Below are 18,640 nucleotides of genomic sequence, written 5' to 3' on the forward strand. Positions count from 1 at the left end.
TTGTCCTCTCCACCACTGTTGTCCATCTCAAGTTCAACACGCCCCCAGTTAAGCTCCAATGAAACAAGAAAGATTCCCCCTCCACACCTGCCCCTCCTGCACCTTTCTCCATCCCAGTTAGCAGCAACTCTAACCTTCTGCTTGCTCAGCCAAAAACTCTGGAATCGCCCTTGACTCCCATCTTCTCTCTCCCCACATCTAATGCATCAAAAACTCCTGTTGGTTCCATCTTCAAAACACACCCCGAATCTGAACCTCCTCCTCACCTCCACTGCCACCACCTGGTGCAGGCCACCGTCAACTGCTGCCTGGGCTGTTGTAGGCACCTCCTCCCTGGTCCCCCTGCTTCTGCCCCCACAGAGGAAGGTTTCCCCCTGGGCTTTGGAGACTGGAAGAGGGGCAGCGGAGGTGTCTTGACCAGAGGGCTGGGGCCTCTGACACTGGACAAGTCACGGGCTTGTCCACTCGTGACACTGCCTGCTGTTGACTGCAGTCTTGGGCTCATGAAGGCCCATCACCCAGGCTCCCCTCTGGGGCTCCTATACCACAGGTTGTGAGACACTGACACTGGAGAACAGAGGAAGTTGGCAGAGTGCCTGTGAGTCCCTGGGCTGATCCCCATCCTGGCAGATGGGCCCACGTGAGTGCCCAGGGCCCTTCCTCGAACCACAACTGTGCCAGGGACAGCACACCACCCACACCATCCCACCAACTGCCCCCTGGGCTTCAGCTGTGAACTCAGATTGCTCCTGGGACCCTGCTTCCAGGTGGGGCAGGCTGGGGGTCCCCCAAACACCACCTCCTGGGATCCTAAACTGAACATGAGATTTACCGTCTGGGGCTCAGCAAACTCCCGCTGGGGAGCATCCTCAGCCCTGGCCTGTCCACTGGCGGGGGCACCCGGGAGGCGAGCTCACCCAGACAACCCCCGCAGTTTAGCCCTGGCGTCGTCCAGGCTGTTGGCTGGATGTGCATGTGAAAAGTGGACCAGGAGCTCGTGCAGTGTCAGAATGTGCCTGGGAATCTGCAGGAGGGACAGGCAGGGGGAGAGGGACAGAGGCAAGGATGAGGAAGGAGAGAGACTGTGATGACGCAAGTCAGAGAAAGCAGCAAGGTAGAGAGGGAGAGAGAAAGCAGATGGAGGATGGTTCTCTGAACTCCCAGCACTCCCATGAGCAGGGCTGAGGACGGACACCCACAGCACTTCTGATCTCAGACTCTAATGTGGAGACTTTTCCAGGGTCTTGTCTAGGGCAAGAGCCCAGAGCTTGAGGCTCTAAGCCAGCAAGAGGAAGGGCCTGGAGGTGGGCTCAGGACCAGGAGCTCCCCCTCGCCTTCCCACACTGCCTGCTCTGTGGAGCTGGACAGGCCTGCGGTCCTCTAGGTCAGGGGCTGGCTCTAACCCCATTCTCCAGGCAGCCCAGAGCTGGGGCCTGTTAGGGCTTGGGCTCTCCCGGCCATGGCCCCCTGGTGCCCCCAGGTGTGGCTTACTCCCAGATGTGGCCCTCACTGTCATGGCCCCCAGTGGGCTCCCCATGCATTTGCCCTCAAGGACAGGGCTAAATGCCAGCTGGAACATGGGGTCAGTGAGGAAGGTCTCCAAAACTCTCTCCTTGCAGTCAGTTTGGCCTCATAGTGCTTCAGCAGCTTGTCAGTCACTGTTCTGCTTGCAGTTGGCCAGGGTCTGCAGGCTGTACTGCTGGCTGGATACTAGCTCCTGATAGAAATTGAACACGGGCAGCAGGATGGCCAACAGGTCTGCTCGGTGAGATGCCCCACAAACCCTCGGTCACCCAGCCCCACCCACGGAGGTCAAGGCCAGGCTCAGACCTCCCACCCAGAGACCCCCTTGCCTTTGGGGATGACTCTGGCACCACTGCCCTATCCAGGGCCAGATAGGTGGCCCTAGGCATTGGGACCACATCAGAGTCACAGATCTTTATAGAGATGGGGCTCCGTCTACTCTGACACCTGTGTATTGGAAGGCCGGAGAGGGCTGTTGTGGGTGCTGTGGTGTGCCCCACTGCCTGAAGGGTCTGAAGGGCCACCCAGCTCCGGAGTTTTGGGGGTTCAGCTGAGGCCTCTGTGGTAACTGAATTGCAGCTCCACATCCCCCTCAGCCCTGGCTCCCCCAAGAGGCCTCCCAGAGTACCCCACCAGTGACAGAAGTGACCCATCCGTGGTCATAAGGTGAATCAGTAGCTGGCCTGGAACCAGCTCTCTTGAGTCCCCCATTCCAGGGCTTCTCCGCACATGACATGCCCTCCCGGGTCATGTCCCCTCAGCTCTCTGTCCCTTTATCTGTGTGTCCCTGTCCTTCCATGCCTCCCCAGGTTCAGCAAGGTGGGTCTGTTGCTGGCCCGCTCTGTCCCAACCTCCTGGATACACAATACCCTGCCTTCCAGCCCCTGAAAGCCCAGCCAATCTCCCCAAACCTGCCCTTCAATACTTGATTGGCAGGGATGAACCCACTGAAACCTCTGCTTATAAACTCCATTAAAAAAGACAAACGTGCTTCCTTTGCGATAAACTCTTAAGTGGGAGCTCTTACACTACCCAAGGGACAACACCTTCAATGACGCAACTACAGGAAGTGCAGACCTTTTCCTTCTAGGTAGTCTTCTCATTGTGACCTTGGGGAAAAGCGGGGCTCTCTGACTTAGGAAAGTGAACAATAAAAGGGTCACACTCAGTGTGGGAGAGGCGCGATGCAGGGGTCCTGCTGTGCAGCCCTCGGGGCCATCAGGACGGTGCAGCCAGCTCGGAGAGCAGTGACGCAGGGTGGACGGAGTGGGAGCCTTGACCGTGCTTCTACCTTTTCTTTGTCATTCTACTTTTGGAAACCTGTCCCAAGGAGACGCTCTCTCATATGAACATTTCAGATGCAGAGATGAGTGTTTCTAGTAGTTGCGACAACTGTAAGAGCCAATGATGGGAGATGGCTACATGGATGAGGGCATGCTCACAGGTACTGGAGCATCATACAGCCATCAAAAAGCATGTGCTAATCTTAAGTAAAAAAAAACCACATCAATATTCAAATTCAATATTCATATGTGTGACATTATGTAAATCAAATGGGGGGGGGGAATCCCAAGATCTGTGTGTAGAAAAGTTTGAGGAAAACACATCAATGTGTTTACAGTGGTTATCTTTGAGAAAGAGAGCTATGGTTGATATAGCTTTTAACATTTTCTGCTTTTCTAGATAGTCAAATTTTCTCAAATGTGTTCATATATATTATTTTTAAAAGGGAAAATAGATAAGAAACTAAAAATATCTCTTCCTAGAAAAACAGCTTTTGCCAACTTGTCTTTCCTCTTCTGCTCCCTCTGAGGGATTATGTGAGTTTTTAAGGGGCTACTGTTACACTCGGGGAGGATGGAAGTGCCGCCAGCCTGGAGGAGTGGGCCTTGGAGAGGGACTTCTCAGGTGGTGGCTGGGGACCTCTGCCAGGGCTGGCTGCTCACCCAGGCCCCAGTGGGCCAGCTGGAGATGCAGGTCTTTGGGCCTTGGTAAAGATGTGGTGCAAACACACGATGGCCTCACTGACAGAGGAAGCACAGTATAAGCTCCGGCCATGGAGTTCCTGCCCCTCAAAGGGCCTCTGCCCCCAAGTCCCAGCAGAGCTGAGGGGCCCAGGGAGAGGCCAGGGGCTGCCACCGTCCGTGGGACTCTAGCAGCAAACACCTTTCTCAAGTGACACCTTATGTGAAAACCTCATCAGCGGGATAGACTATGTAACTTGTGGGGCCCAGTGCAGAGCAAATATGCAGGATCCCTTCTTTAAAAAATGACAAAATTTCAAGATGGTGACAGCAGAGCTCTACACCAAACACAGGCTTTTCTAAACATGGGTCACACTCCCCAGAAGCCGGCAGAGGATGGGAGCTGCTCTCGCTGCCAGCCTTCCTGGCACCCTCAGTGCCCACCTGCTGAGGTGACCCTAAAGGATCTTAGAGGAACTCAGGGCTCTAGAGAATTCAGAGGAAATGCCACTGATGGTGTGAAAAGAGCTAAGGCTTGAGACCCACTCAGAGCAGGCTCAAATCCGCCTTATGCTGCTTCTCAGCTGTGTGACCTCCAGCAAGATGCCTAACATCTCTTAACTTCAGGTCTTTCCTGGAGAATCTGAAGGTGAAATGAGGTCACCCCTGCAAGTAATGGGACAATTTGAGGGCCTGATGCAGATTCTCCCATGCAAGTGCCCTGTCACCACCTAAAGAGCACTGGGGAACATGCCTTCTCACTAGCAGCTTAGCACCAGGCTGAGAAGTGGCCCTCTGAGCACCCCTGGCAGCCACATTTGCTGTGGCTCCCCTCCCAGCATCCTCCTCTCCACCCATGCTCCCCAGCCAGCCAGCTCCAGAACACAACCTGAGTCTCCTCTCCAGGGTGAGCTGTAAGGATGCCAGAGAGACTTCTGCTACTTCCTGCAGCCCCCTCCCCTCCCAAATGTTCCTCCTCTGCCTCTGCTCATAACCCCCACCTCCTACCACCCTGGAGAACTGGGAACTTCTCCAGTGTGTCTGGGGTTTGAGCTGAACGACATAGGGGATGCCATAGGGACTCTGTCGTACACCCCATTTGTGGACAGGAAAACAGGCCCAGAGAGAAAGTGTGAACCCCCCCGGGAGTCAGGGCAGCCCCAGCCTAGGAGCCTGTCCTCATCTCCCTGCCGTGGTCTCTGTCTTTCTCTGCCACATCAGATGCCCCTCCCTGGTCACATTGTCCACGTGTGCTCTCTGCTCCCTCCTCTGTGATGACCCAGCACTTTGGCTGTTGGAGGCCCCTGGTGTTGTCCTCCTCGGGGATGTGTCACAGGGGGCTGTCCCCTCTCCCAGCAGTGTGTTGCCTGAGGGCAAACCCCCACCCTGGGGTCTCACTCCCTCAGTACAACAAGAGCAGGAGTGGAAGGTGCTAAATGGGTGGAGACATCCCTGAGCTGTGTGGCAGACGTCCAAAGATAGTAGCTCAGGAAATCACAAACACGCCACAGAGCCAGCTCTGCTCCCTTTTCAGGGCACGTGGCTTTGTCCCCTCAAGGCCACTTGCTGAACCGCAGGATGAATGGGCTCTGACAATTGAGTGAATGGAGCACTTTGAAAGCAAAATGGGACAGTTACCGTCTCTCCACTTCTGGGTTACTAAAACTGCCACGGCCTGTGCTTGAAGAGCGGCTGAAAATATCTAATGGAGAAATATGCATTGCTGATGCAGGCTTTTCTATTTTTTCAATTCTCTGAGACCCTTGGCACATGAAAAAATGGCTGTTCTTGGATCTGAACTCTAAAGAGCTAAGGGACTCACACACAGGCTCGTGGAGAGCTCAGAGACACGTGAATGCCCAGTCAGCACCCTTACTGTCCTGATGTCATCACCCTCATGCCAGTCTGCTGTCTTTGCCAGTTCTGGTATCTGCACGTGGTACCCTTTTCTCTTTAGGCTGGAGGGATGTGTGTGTGTGTGTGTGTGTGTGTGTGTGTGTAAGACTACTCTGTATGTAAAACTGATGGCGCTCTTCTCAGATACGTCTACAAGACATCTACTCCCCAGGGACAAGAGCAAAAACCAGAGGCCGTCAGGTCAGGCACTCTGCTCCCTGCATAGGCAACACTGGCAGTCTGGGAATCTGATTTAAGGATCGGGCCAGGTTGGCAAAGCTCTGGAAAGCTGTGAGCCTGGGGACCCTGCAGAAGCCTTGGACCATGGCCCAACCCTGCTACAAACCAGTTGACACTGGATGGTGGCAGGAGCCCCAGCCCCACTGAGATCGCAGAGGCCTCCTTTCCCTTATCCTGCAGGTCCCTTCTGGGGATGCATTTGCTTTGGATCTGGGTTTGCTTGGCTGACATCAGGGCCTGCTCAGCTGACCCTTGTCAATGATGTCCATGGAGAGTTTGGAATTTGGCTTACACCCCAACTCGCCAGCTAGAGTCCAGCTCTGTCTGCCCAACTGGGTCAATGCCTGGTGTCTCAGCTGAGCCCTGCCCACTTTCCACCCCACAGTCTGACCTTCTTGGCCCATCAGAGGCAAACCCTCATTTGTCACACTCCTTAGCAGCACTGCTCATCAGCTCCTGCCACACCCCAGTCCCCTCTCTGGAGACAGTGTCTTTAATCCAGAATGCATTTAGTCAGTGCAGTCATTGGTGGTGGAATTAGTCCTGGGTTTTCTCTCTTTTGTTAGCAAAGTTTTGCTAAAGATCTCTGTACTTCTTGCTTTTCCAACATCTGCCACACAACTCAGTTCTCTCTCCTTCATTCTCCATTCCCTCTGGCCTCTTCCAAGCCTAAGAGATGTCCATCTCTGTCTCCCTTTGTGCCAATCCTGTCAGCATGTCCTGATGGAGTCTCTGTGGTGGGCACCATGCTGGGCATGGGTGAGACACAGCCAGAGGTGGATAAGTCAGATCCCTTCCCTGGAGGAGCTTCCACCCTAAGAAGAGGGTCAGATACCCACAGAGGTAACTTATACTCCAACAAGGTGCACACCTCCTGCAGTGGGAGGGTCTCACCATGGAAGCCACAAGCGCTACCCAGAGGTTTTGCAGGACAAATAGGAGCCCAACTGCGCTGGCCCCGTGGTGTAGCAGTTAAGTGCACGAGCTCCGCTGCTGGCGGCCTGGGTTCGGATCCCGGGCCTGCACCGATGCACCTCATGTCAGGCCATGTTGTGGTGTCATCCCATGTAAAAGTGGAGGAACATGGGCACAGATGTTAACCCAGGGCCAGTCTTCCTCAGCAAAAAGAGGAGGATTGGCATGGATTTTAGCTCAGGGCTTATCTTCCTCACAAAGAAAAAAAGGAGCCCAGCAAGTGTGTTATAGAATGGAAGGAATTGGAGCAGAGGGGATGGTGTGAACAAAGATGCAGAGTACGACAGGGTGTTGAGTGCAGGACAGCAGGGTTGGGGATGGCAGGAGGAACATGGGAAACAGGACTCAAGGCACAGAGTGGGCCCTGCAGAGGGGCTGACTGGGGAGGGGTCAAGGCGGCCCTCTCCATGTCAAAGTTGGTTTGCAAACCTGATTCCATGGCTACAGTTTTACCTTAAACCCTGAACTAAAGATCTCTGCAGTTTCTTGCATAGTCAGGCTTGCAGGATTCTGAGTGCTACCAAGTCAGGAAAATATCACCACCATCTCTAAACTCCTACCCTGCCCTTTAGAGCTGCCTGAGCCATCCCAACTTACTTCCAATCATAAATGGGAGAAAAATAGCTATTAAAACAATGAAATGGTGCCAAACTGAAGATTCTAGAGGAGCGGAGGATTCTTCTCAGAGGAGGATGCTCCCTTTGTTTTAGATGGTCCTTGGAGCTTTTTGGTTACAAAAGATAAGGCCCAAGAGGGCTGTTTAGATGGAAAAGAAGAGACTAAGCAGAGCTGGATAGTTTTGCTTAATAAATTTTGTGCAGACTTTTGTTTGGGTATGCTCTCCCGTTACCTCTAGGGAGACATGGCTGTGGGTGGGGGCTCCAGGGATGGAGAGTATACATGGAGTAGAGACAGGGCCAATGTCCTTGATGTGTGACCTGTCCACAGCCCGCTTAGAAGGGCCTAATGCCTGGTTTCAGGCTCTGTTGTTGTTGCCTTGAAATTCTTAAGAGCCTTGCATTTTCATTTTGCACTGGACCCAGCAAAGTATTTAGCTGGTTCTGAAGAAAGTGTATACAAGGGTATATTGGTAAAGGATTAATGACCAGCTCTCTAAAAAAAAAACTCTGACTGGTAACACTGGCTGATTTCCATGGTGTAAACATTCCAACCTTGGCCCATTTTAAGCTACCAAAGGGCGAATAACAAGCTTGAAAGAGTCTTGAAAATTTCACAACAAACTTGCAAATTGGTATAAGCCAGCTCCAACACATCACTGGACGGGGGCGAGGGTCTTGGCAGATAAAGAGATTATGAACACCCCCACCACCAACAAAATGGTGTTGGAAGCATGTGGAGAGAGGCCAGTGTGAGGAGAGGAGGTCAGCAAGAAATCCGTGTAGCAGGAAAGGCTGAGTGACAGGAGGGCAAGGATGTCTTCTATTCACCTTTAAGCCATTTTCTGTTTCAGTACTGCAAACCCCTTCTACTGTATCTAAGCCTTTCAGAAAGTCTGGTCTATACTTGGCTGGTGTCAGGGGCTTGGGGACTGAAAGAGGAGCCAGTTGGGTGTCATTAGGTCTTTCCTGGATACTCTGGTTGTCCTGCTGGGACAGGGCAGGACTGTACTTCCCAAGCCCCTGAAGTTGAGTGTGTTCAAGTGACTCACTTTGTCCAATGAAATGTGAGCAGTGCTGTCAGGCACCATTTGCCACATTGCTTCCCCTGCCATGGGACTGGTGAATTTCCTGATTGTGGGAGACCCATCAGCCTGTGACCCTGACTCTGAGTGAGAATGTTGTGGAGCGGAACCCACAATGGACACACAGTGTGAGAGAAAAAGCAATCTTTGTTGTTTTAAGCCACTGAGACTTGGGGGCTGTTTGTAATTGCAGCAGAATCTAGCTCCACCTGATGGACACAAGGAGTGCCCATACGGGGGTAAGGAGCAGTCAAGACCGAGTGAAGACAGCCACTGTGAGAAGTGATACAAGAAGCCAAGAGAGCAGAATTAGAAGCCAGACGTGGCCATGAAAATGGGAGACCCTGAAAATCCTCAGGAATAAGTGGGATGGGGCTTGAGGAATTTTTCTGGCTATCAGGTGGACCATGAGAGCTTGAGGTCATCCAGGTGACACAGTGGTTCCCGAACATGCACCTTTTATCTGGCTCGTCTCCCCAGCAAGGAAGGAATAAGTTGTGGGGCAGGCACAGGCCAAGCAGCTACAGCCAGGAGACCCAAGGTTAAGCCTGGATTCCAGCGCTGGAAGTGACCTTGGAGTGACCTTGGATAAGTCCTCCCTCTTCTGTGGACCTCTGAGTTCTCAGATCCCTCCCAGCTCTGACTTTCTAAGACACTCTATCTTTGTCACGGGCGTCACTCATCACTTACTTGGCTTCTCAGTGCCTCCTGCCTACCTGATGGCCTACTTCCTGGGAAATGGGCTCTGTTTCACCCTCCTAAAGCCCCTCCAGAGCACACAGCTGTCCTCTGCCCTGCAGGATGTGGATGTGTGTGTGTGAGTGAGAGTGAGTGAGAGTGAGAGACAGTGAGAGACAGTGAGAGAGAGAGACTACAGCCAGAAGGCTTTACCAAGCTGATCTTTCAGTCTTCTTAAAGAAATCCTTTGCCCTGGAGAGTAATGCACTCAGTTGAAAACGTTGCTCCAAATTCCCACCAAACAGGCCTCTGCTGCCACACTGACAAACACACACACACACACACACACTTTCACTCAAAACTGACCAGTTTTGTGCTCCCCAGCACCAGAGAGGGCCCTGCCTTTTGCACCCACCCCTTCTCTGGCCTACCAACCCCTGAAACCTTTCAAGGCCATATGCGACATGAACCCACACCTTCTTTGGCCATAAAATGACTCATTTTCTAGCTGGGTTCACACCACAAACTCTATTATGGCTCCAATCACACTCTACCCCAATCAGACCTTAAGGGTAGAATCTTCCATCTCTTTACTGCCTGCCACAGAGCCTGATGCCCATTCATTCATCAAGCCCTTACAGAGTACCTACTATGTGTGAGGCAGAAGGGACAGAGTGATAAAGGACACCCCTGCTTTCAAGGAGGTCTCACCAGGCCGGGTTGGGGACAGACACCCAAGGACCTGGCTCTGACATGGCATGCTGAGGGTGGGAAAGCCGTGGGAGCAGGGGGCAAGGAGAACATTCTGGGATGAGTGTCCCCAGGAGGAGGCATTCGAGCTTGGTAGGATCCCACCAGGCAGGGAAGCGTGGGGGTGGCAGGGGCACTCCAAACAGAAGCCCCAGCATGTGCAAAGGCCAAGATGTGCACAGCTCATGACCAGGGAGCACTGGCTGGATCCCCAAGTGATGAGGGAAGAGGAGCCTGGGGAAGAGGATGAGGCAGTGGTCAGCTGATCTTAGGCAGTTAGTGAATGAGTGAGTGAGTGAATGAATGACACCCAACACCCTTGATCATGAAGCCACTAACCTGGTGCTGGTCCCTAGACCTATTCCCTGGTCCCTAACAAGGACTCAGCTTGGTTTCAGGGATATGTGTAGGGCTAGGATAGATCTCAGAGTGAACCAGATGGTTTAGACTCGGGACAAGCCCCCATCCCAGGAGTGACATGGGAAGAGGCTATGAGTAGAGTGGCAAGACTAGCAAGTAGACAAGGAGACGTGGGTTCTAGTCCTGGCTCTGCCACCTCCCAGCTGTGTGAGCTTGGGCAGATGACTTGAGTTCTCTTAGCCCCCTTCCTCATTCAATCCTATGATTATAGCTATGGGGACTGACTAAGGAAGCATGTCTGACAGTGCCTGGTGCAGGGTAGAGAAGGTGTGTGGAATCTGAAACTTTTGTTCAACCTCAAGTTCCGAGCTGACGTGACCATCAGTTCAGAGCTTGGCAGCGGCACCATAAGGTGGAATTGGAAACTTTGGATCTTTGAACATTCCAGGCAGAGCTGGCTTCAAGGGCGTGTGATGGGGTCCTATGCTCAGAAGGCCCCATGCTTGGGGCTTCAAGTTCTGCAGTTGCCACCCTGAAGTTCTTAATCATTTCTCTTTGAATTTGTTTTCAGGAGTAACATCTGATGGAACAATGGAGCACTCCCCAGGGGCGTGGAGCCTCAGCCCTCATGTGTTACTGCCTCCTGCTGCCTCCCTGGGATGGTTTCTCAGCTGCTCACTCCCCAAACGCCGGCACCCCAGAACCCATGACCTCGTCTACCCTCTGTCTGGGAGGAAATGGGTCTAGTCAGCAAGGAAAACTCACATCCCTCCGTGAGTCACCCTCAACCCTCTTCAGGAGCCTCGGTGTAGGTGCAGTAAGAGTGGGTGCAGTGCAATCCCGATGGTGTCTCAGGGCAGGGTGAGGGACAATGCCTGGGCACTAGGTGGGTGACTCAGCAGGGACATCTTGCCCACCCCTCATCTAGGTACCAAGTGTATCATGGCACAGAGGTTAGAGGAGGTTGGAGGTTGAAATTGGGGGGGCGCCTGTCTGCCATGGGTGGGTTGGTGGGCTGTGAGAAGGGGAGGTGGACTTCCCCGACTCCACCCAAGGCCTTGCATTTTTCCCTTGCCTCAGACCCTACAAATCATGCAGCCGACCCTTGTTAGAATCTATGTTTCCATTTTCCCGTCCTCAGCTCAGAGTCCACGGTCCTCGTGTGACGTGGCCAAATGGCTCTGAGCATCTGGTGAACATGCTTGGATCTCTGGGGGACAAGAAGGCAGTGTCCTTCTTGAGGGGGGAGAGGCAATCAGATCATTCGGCGCTGGGGTAGACAGCTGGTGAGGGGCGTCTAAGGGGCTGAGAGCCAGCGCCTCCCAAGCTTTAATGTAAATGGCAATCGACTGGGCTGTTGTGAAAGTGCAGATTCTGATTCCGGAGGTCTGGGCAGGGCCTGAGATTCTGCATTTCTAACATGCTCTTGCTTCATGGACCACAGTTTGAGTAGTGAAGTTCTAGAAGGCTTAACTTAGCAACAGCATGGCCTCCAGACCGATGAGCCTGGAGCCAGTGAGCCCCTGTAGGAGCTCTTATGACAGGCAGAGAGAACGACTGCTTGGAACTGAGCCAGCAGCCCACACTATGATGACCTACCAGGGACTCTGTGTCCCCAGACTCTTCAGCTGATAATGTGGGGATGCTTACTCAATGTGGTCATCAGCAGAGTAAATAAAAACTCGCCCATAAATAACCTCACTCAATCCTCACACCCTTGTCAGGCAAGTATAAAAAGGCTGTTTTATAGATGAAGGAATGGACGCATAGAGGATGGGGGGGGCACACTCCAAGTTGCAACTGTCAAGTGGCAGATCTGAACTCAGATCTGACTAAGCCCCTTCCCACTCTGCCAGCATCACTAAATTTACTTTTGGAGACTGGCTTAGCTGTGGCTGGAAGCTGGTCCCCGCTGCCGGTCATGTGCCCCCCCCCCGATCCTGCTGAAGCCTGGAGTGTGGGGTGTTGGGCCTGTGCCCTGGGCACCCCGGCCACCCTCTTCTGCACCCCTCGTCAGCAGTCACCTCTGCCTTCAGCCACTCGATATTGATCTCCCCATTCTCGATCTGCTGCCGTAGCTGCTTGGCCACTGTCTTCTCGTCTCCACGATCTGCAGCAGGTGCAGGTGCTTCTGCATCAGTGCTTCGTGCTCCCTGGCCAGGGTCTGGGAGCTGTGGACAGACAGACGTGGTAAGACACTGCCTTCTTGTCCCCCAGAGATCCAAGCAGAAGTGGGGCTCCCCCACTGACTGCAATTAGAAGATCCTGACTCCCAGACATGGTGCACAGGGACTTGACCTGGCTGCTGTGCTGTTACTGACTGCTCTGGCCCCTTCTCCAACTCCTGTCTCACACTCTGACCTCTGGTTCCTCTAACTGATCCTGTTCTCTCCCCTCCCCCTCCAATCCACCCCCCCGGGCCTTTGTACAGGCTCGCTCTCTTGTTAGGGGTAATGCATCCGGTGACTTTAACTTAGAGTCAATGCTCAAATGGAACAACAAAGCCTGGATGACAGCACATCTGTTTAGTACATCGTTCACTGAATATTTTGAACTCACTGTTGAGACCTACCGCCCAGAGAAAGAGATTCCTTTCAAAATATGACTGCTCACTGGCAAGTGCTGTGGTTGCCATGGAGAGACTGATGCTGGTGTGTGTGCCCCTCCACACACACACAGAAGTTAGCAAAAGTCTTATGACTCACATAATAGACGTCTCTGAGGAGAGCAGGGCCAAAATCACAAGCAGCTCTGAAATGGCTTGAGGGAGCAAGGAAAGAAGCCAGGCCTGGGTTTTTATCGTGGTTGGAGGTTTTAAAGAAAAAATATTCAATGACACTTTCAAAAATGGTAAGGCATATTTTATTCAGAACCACTGCAATATGTAGAGACCATTGTGATGGGATTCACAGCTGGGGAGAAATGAGATTGGGCTCGACTTTGAATGCAGCATGGGCAAGTGAGCATTCACGGCCAGGCAGCATGGTGGGGGTCAGGAGATGGAAAATTACTAAGAGAAAAAACAAGTGTTGGGGTTTCTAGCTAACCTGACCTAATAGGATTATTACCGAAGCCAGGCCAGAGTTATCAGACACCACCTGAGGGATGGTGGGGGACGTGGAGGAGCCCAAGCAGATCTCGAGGGTGATCAGACCTACGGGTGTGGGTTCTGCTTAAACTGACTTAGCAAGGTTCTTACTAAAACTGGATTTTACAAGGAAGTGCACAGACAAACCTAGGAAAAGGTTCAGAATCCTGACTAAAGTTTGGTCAAACAAGAAATCTTTGCCAGGGTTGAGACCAGGGCGAGAGTTCTGCACACATACAGGGGCTTGTGTGGTTGGATCCGAAGCCAATACCAGAGAAAGGAGACTCTGGACTTGCTCTTCAGCTTGTCCAGGTGTGGACATGAGGGGAAGAGGGAGAGGAGAGGTGTAAGCTGTCAGCACACATCAAAAAGTGCGGAGTCTGACTGCTCATTACAAGGACAAACATGCAAAGAAAAGCATGCATTCGCAATGGCTTGTTTTTATATAAAGAAACACTAACAGAAGCTCAAGAACGATCAGAACTGTGCACTGGGGGTGGCTGGAGTAAGTGCTGCCATCTTGCTGTCCTGTAGGCCACGGGGACCAGTTCCACATCCCATAGAGTGTTGCCCAGAGCTCTACCCTCGTGGTGGTCCCACTCAGGGGTGGTGAGGAGGGGGACGGAGCCTGGCGGTGCAACAGCCTGAGGCCTGAGATGGTGTTCGCTGTGCGGCCACGATCTGCTCCCATTGGCCAGGCAACGAGGAGAAACCACCGTCTCCTTCCACAGGTAACTGGCCGCCACTGCCCAGTCAGCCCCCCGTGAGGTCCAGCCCGAGGTGGGCAGCACTTTGTGCTCGGGGCCTGTCCAGCAGGTGAGTCAGCGCTGGGTGCTGTGTAGCTGTGGTCTGCGCCACCGTCTCTGCTCGGGGCACCTCGGGCCACCATGGCCACCCCACAGCCACCAGCGTCCACCTTATGGCCTCCACCACCCTCTCACCCCCACCCTGCAGCCACCCTGCTCTCCACTGATTTGGGCTAGTGCCAACAATGTCAAGTAACAGGATAGTCTGGAAACGCTCTTCCTTAGGTCACTATCTTCTTGGATTAGCTGTGACTTTTCTGCTCTTTTGATGGCAGGGAGCCTGCCTTGATCTCTGCAATCAGGAATGTGGCTGAGCAAATGCAGCTTGTAACTGCTGGATGGATACACCTCCCAGATGCTCTGTTGCTAGAAGGTTCCTGGCAGTGCAGGGAAAGGTGGCTCTGCAGGTGGAGGTGAGTGCTGGAGAGGTGTCTGACAGCATCCTGGGCAAAGCAGGTCAAGGCCCACTCCTCATGGGAAAGCTGACCCTGTGGACTTGGACTCAGACAGTATCCTGGGAGGAGCAGGGTTCAGCCCACTCCTCAAGGGGAGACTTACACTTGGGACTCTGCATCTGACAGCATCCTAGGTGGAGCAGGTGGAGGCCCACTCCTCACGGGGAGGCTGACCCTGCAGACTGGGCATCTGACAGCATCCTGGGGGAGCAGGGCACAGTCCACTCCTCATAGGGAGGCTGACCATGTGGACTTGGATTCTGCATCTGACAGCATCCTGGGTGGAGGAGGGCACGGCCCACTCCTCACCGGGAGGCTTACCTCGGGCACTCGGTGAAGGGGCTCCTCTCTACACATCGTCCTTGGGCTCCTACAGCAGGGTGAGGGGTTTGCTTTCCCCCTGGCCTGGCTCCCTTCATGAGGGCTTCTGGAATTCAGCTAGTTCAATGAGTCCTTACCTGCGGACTCCACACTGGAGGTCCCAGAACAGTGCGCTGAAGACATTCTACTTTGAAAACCTCCTGGCAGATCATTTTGTTTCATGTTGCAGGTTGTTATTGAATTTTGAAAGACCTGAATGCCACTTGTTGTCTGTAGTCTTATTGAAGGTTTACAGTGGTTTGTTCTAATTCGGAAGTTGTTACAATCTATCCAAAGAACTAGTAACATGAGCTTGTTTCAGAGGTCAGCCACCCTGCTTTCTTGACGGTTTCCTGCAGAGCCTGTGTCCCAAAAGTTTTGTTACTGTTTTTGAGAATGAGGCAAAGCCCTGCAGAGAAGGTGGCTCTTGGCATGTGTCATGGTCTAATGTGGTCTGGGGGCAAATGAGGTAGGGGTCCTTTGGTAAATAGTCACAAAGCATTGAGAAAGGTTAGAAAGTCATGTTGCTTGGAACTCCCTGAGGACCTAGTATCCACCTGGTCTGGTCCACAGTGGCCTCAGGGGGGTTAGATGACCTCAAGTGGAACAGAAAGCCCTCGGGACAGACCCCCCCCAACCCCCCACGTGCAGTTTGGTCTAAATAGAGATTTTACCTTAATGAGGAGAAGAGATTATGAAGTGTCTTGGTCAGTACCTTGCAGGGGCTGGTTGATTTGTACAGGAAGCAGCTTTCCTCCTTGTAGTGGGAGGACAGGAGTAATACAGATCCACAGCTCTTGGGGCTGACCTCCCCTTGGCGGTGGTCTCGCATCCTCAGCTGCTTGAGCAGAGCTGGGGCCAGGCGCCCTGCTGGGTGCCTGGGAGGCTCTGCTGGCCAACACCTGGCCTGGCTTTGAAATAGGGGGACCAACCCTCCCCGTTTTAGTACCCAAAGTCTTGTATCCTAGGGACAGCAGGAGGATTGGGCAGCCATGAGCTTCTAAGAACTATTTCTGAGGCTTCTTGAAGCCTTTCCTGTTGTCTTGATGCTATCCTGTGTTATCTGCCAGAACGTCTGTGTCCCTACAGGGCACTTACCACAGCCTGGGAGGAGGTCCTCACCTTCCTTCCTTCTCTGCCCTACAGACGGTCACCTCCTTAAGTTAGACAGTGGGTCTTTCATGTTTCTATTCCAGTAATAAGTTGCAAGCAGGTGTTCCTTAAATCTTTACTAAAGGTTTAAATGGGCAAAGTGGCTACAGGTGTGGGTGTTCCCAAAAACACTTGTTTTGCTTTTATAGCTGATTATTTTAGGGGGAAACATTTAATTCTTTCTTTCTAATTATTTTTTCATTTATCCTTGCAGGCTCCACAAAATGGGCTCAAAACATCTGGTCCAGTGGTTAAAAGCTGTTCACAGGGGTGACTGGACCCCACTAAGCATTCTTTCGTCTGTAGTGAATATTTCACCAAAAACAGCTCTAGGAAAGGCTGGAGGATCAGTACTATGTGCTCAAGCCATGGCCACGCCCTCCATCTTCCACCTGACCGAGAAGTGGGGGCTGAAGGCCACGGCCGCCCCAGGAGAAATGACACTAGGAAGGCCACCGGGGGCCTGAGGAACATGCGCGTGAAGCAGATGGGAAAGGAGTGTCAGGTTCATTGTGGTCCTTGAGGGAAAAGCTGAGGGCCCAGCTGTGGTCCCGCAAGTGGAAGTAACCCGCTCTGCAGGGTGAACACGCACCCAGTGCCGCCCAGGAAGCTGCCAGTAAGGATTGGGCGCAGTCTCTGGAAGGAACTCCAGGAGACAGTGTGGCCTCCACAGCATTAGGCAGCCAAGGAGATGCAAACACGTCTGCTGTAGATGCTGGTGATGAGACCCCCTCTTCTCAGCCAGGGCCTGCTGGGTAAGAGTGGCATTTCCGTGGATGACTTTATCCCTCAGGATCGGGGCGTGCAGATTTATTGGCTGGCTTCCTTCTTACAGTTTCTTCTCAGAGCACACTCAAGAGAGGCCATCTGTCCCTTGAGAGGCTGTTGACCAAAAGAGGCTGAAGAAGGATGTGGAGCCCAGCTGCAGCGGGACCAGCCTGGGGCCTGATGAGAGCTTGGCCCAGAGCCCCCAAGTTCATCATTCACAATGATGCCTCAGAAACCCTCCCAGAGCCCCTCCACCCTCCGACGGATGTCACCCTGAAGCCAGACACAGAAGCTGTGCGGGGCGAGCACAGCAACACCAGCCCCACGTCCCTCAGCTGAGTCATCCTGTCAGCACTGGGGGCCCAAGATCTCCTCGACTGCTGCACTCCTACTGCTTCTGCTCCCGGGGGAACAGGAGCACGGGTGCCGCCTGCGGGAGCAGGTGGAGAAGGACAGCGAGCTGAAGAGGGGCAGCTGCCGACAGCCAGGTGCACAAGCTGCAGGAGGAACTGGACGAGCTGAAGGGGAGGGGCTCCCTGCCTTAGCAGACTGCTGCCCCCCCCCCGAGGTCATTCCCGGTGCTCGGGGCTCCCCCACTGCCTGCTCACCATGAGGGGTTTCCTGCTCCGCAGCAGACTGCCCCTGAGCACTTCTGTGTGCAGCATGCCTGCTGCTGTCTTGGGAGAAGGCTCTGCTGGTAGCCGCCCCTCGCAGACAGGGAGCCCAGGTTGCAGAGCTCACCCCGCTCGCTCTAGGGCGCTCGAGAGGCAGCGGTAGTTGTCAGGGTTTAGCAGGTGGGGAAGGAGGCATTGCAGGTCTGCTGGGAAAGCCAGACCTACGCAATGAATGGTTCCTGGATGGTTGGTTTTCCACTTGAACAGGAGAAAATCAGCTTCTGTTGCATCCCTCAAACAAATGTAAATTCCAATGAGTTAGGATCTAAATGTGAAATAAAATCGACATAGTAACTATTAGAATAGTTACAGGAGACTCTTAAAGTCATGGGGGGGTTCTTTCCCTTCATGTTTTAATGAATATCCTTGAACTGAAGTCATTTTGAACATTTTAATAATTTCTTTAAAATTTGAAACATCTTTTTGAGTAGAATACATTCTCTTTTGTAAAAATTAAAACACTCCAGAAATATACAAGCTAACAAGTGGTAAAAACTCCTATTTCTCACATACCTCCCAACTTTTATTCCTTGTTGGTAGTAAAATTTGGTGTGTAATCTCCTAGACTATTTCCTGTGCTTTACATACATATTTCTCTACCTGTACAAATAGGTTGGAATATTGTTGGTGTGTTTATTGGCTACATTTCTGATTTTCCTGCTCTTTTACAGTTTAGTCCTTGTAAACATTGGTTTCTCGATATTCCTTATGTATTGAGGGTACCATCTTTTGCCTGTTATACACCCATGGAGAACATTTCCCTACCACATTGTTCATTTAATCTGGATCAGTGCTTGTCTTCCCAGATGTCAGTAACACTTCAGGAGGGAAACGGCTCTATATGACAGGCTGTTCAGGACCTCCCGGACCCCCAGGGCAACAACCATTAAGAAAACACAAAGCAAGAAACAAACCCATTCTGCGTGTTTCCAGATGCATCCCGGGGGAAGGACAGCTCCAGTTGAGGACCGCTGATGTCCTGGTCAGAGTTATCCCCTATGTTCTCCTATCACGTTAAAGCTGTTTCTGTAGTTTCTTGTACCTGATGGTACAGTTTGGTGCCTTTGTCTGTTCCTCTTGGTCAGATTGCGCAAGGTTTCTCACTGGTACAGGTCTTTCCAGACAGTCAGCCCTTGACTCCATTGCTCAGGTCTACATTGTTGTTCCTGTCTTGTGAATCCTCACTTCATTCTGCTGATGTTGGTTTTATTGTGATGTTGTTCTGGCTCCTGGAGGGAAGTGCTCAGC

This window comes from Diceros bicornis, chromosome 17 (genome assembly GCF_020826845.1).
Source record: "Diceros bicornis minor isolate mBicDic1 chromosome 17, mDicBic1.mat.cur, whole genome shotgun sequence".
NCBI classification, from domain to species: domain Eukaryota; kingdom Metazoa; phylum Chordata; class Mammalia; order Perissodactyla; family Rhinocerotidae; genus Diceros; species Diceros bicornis.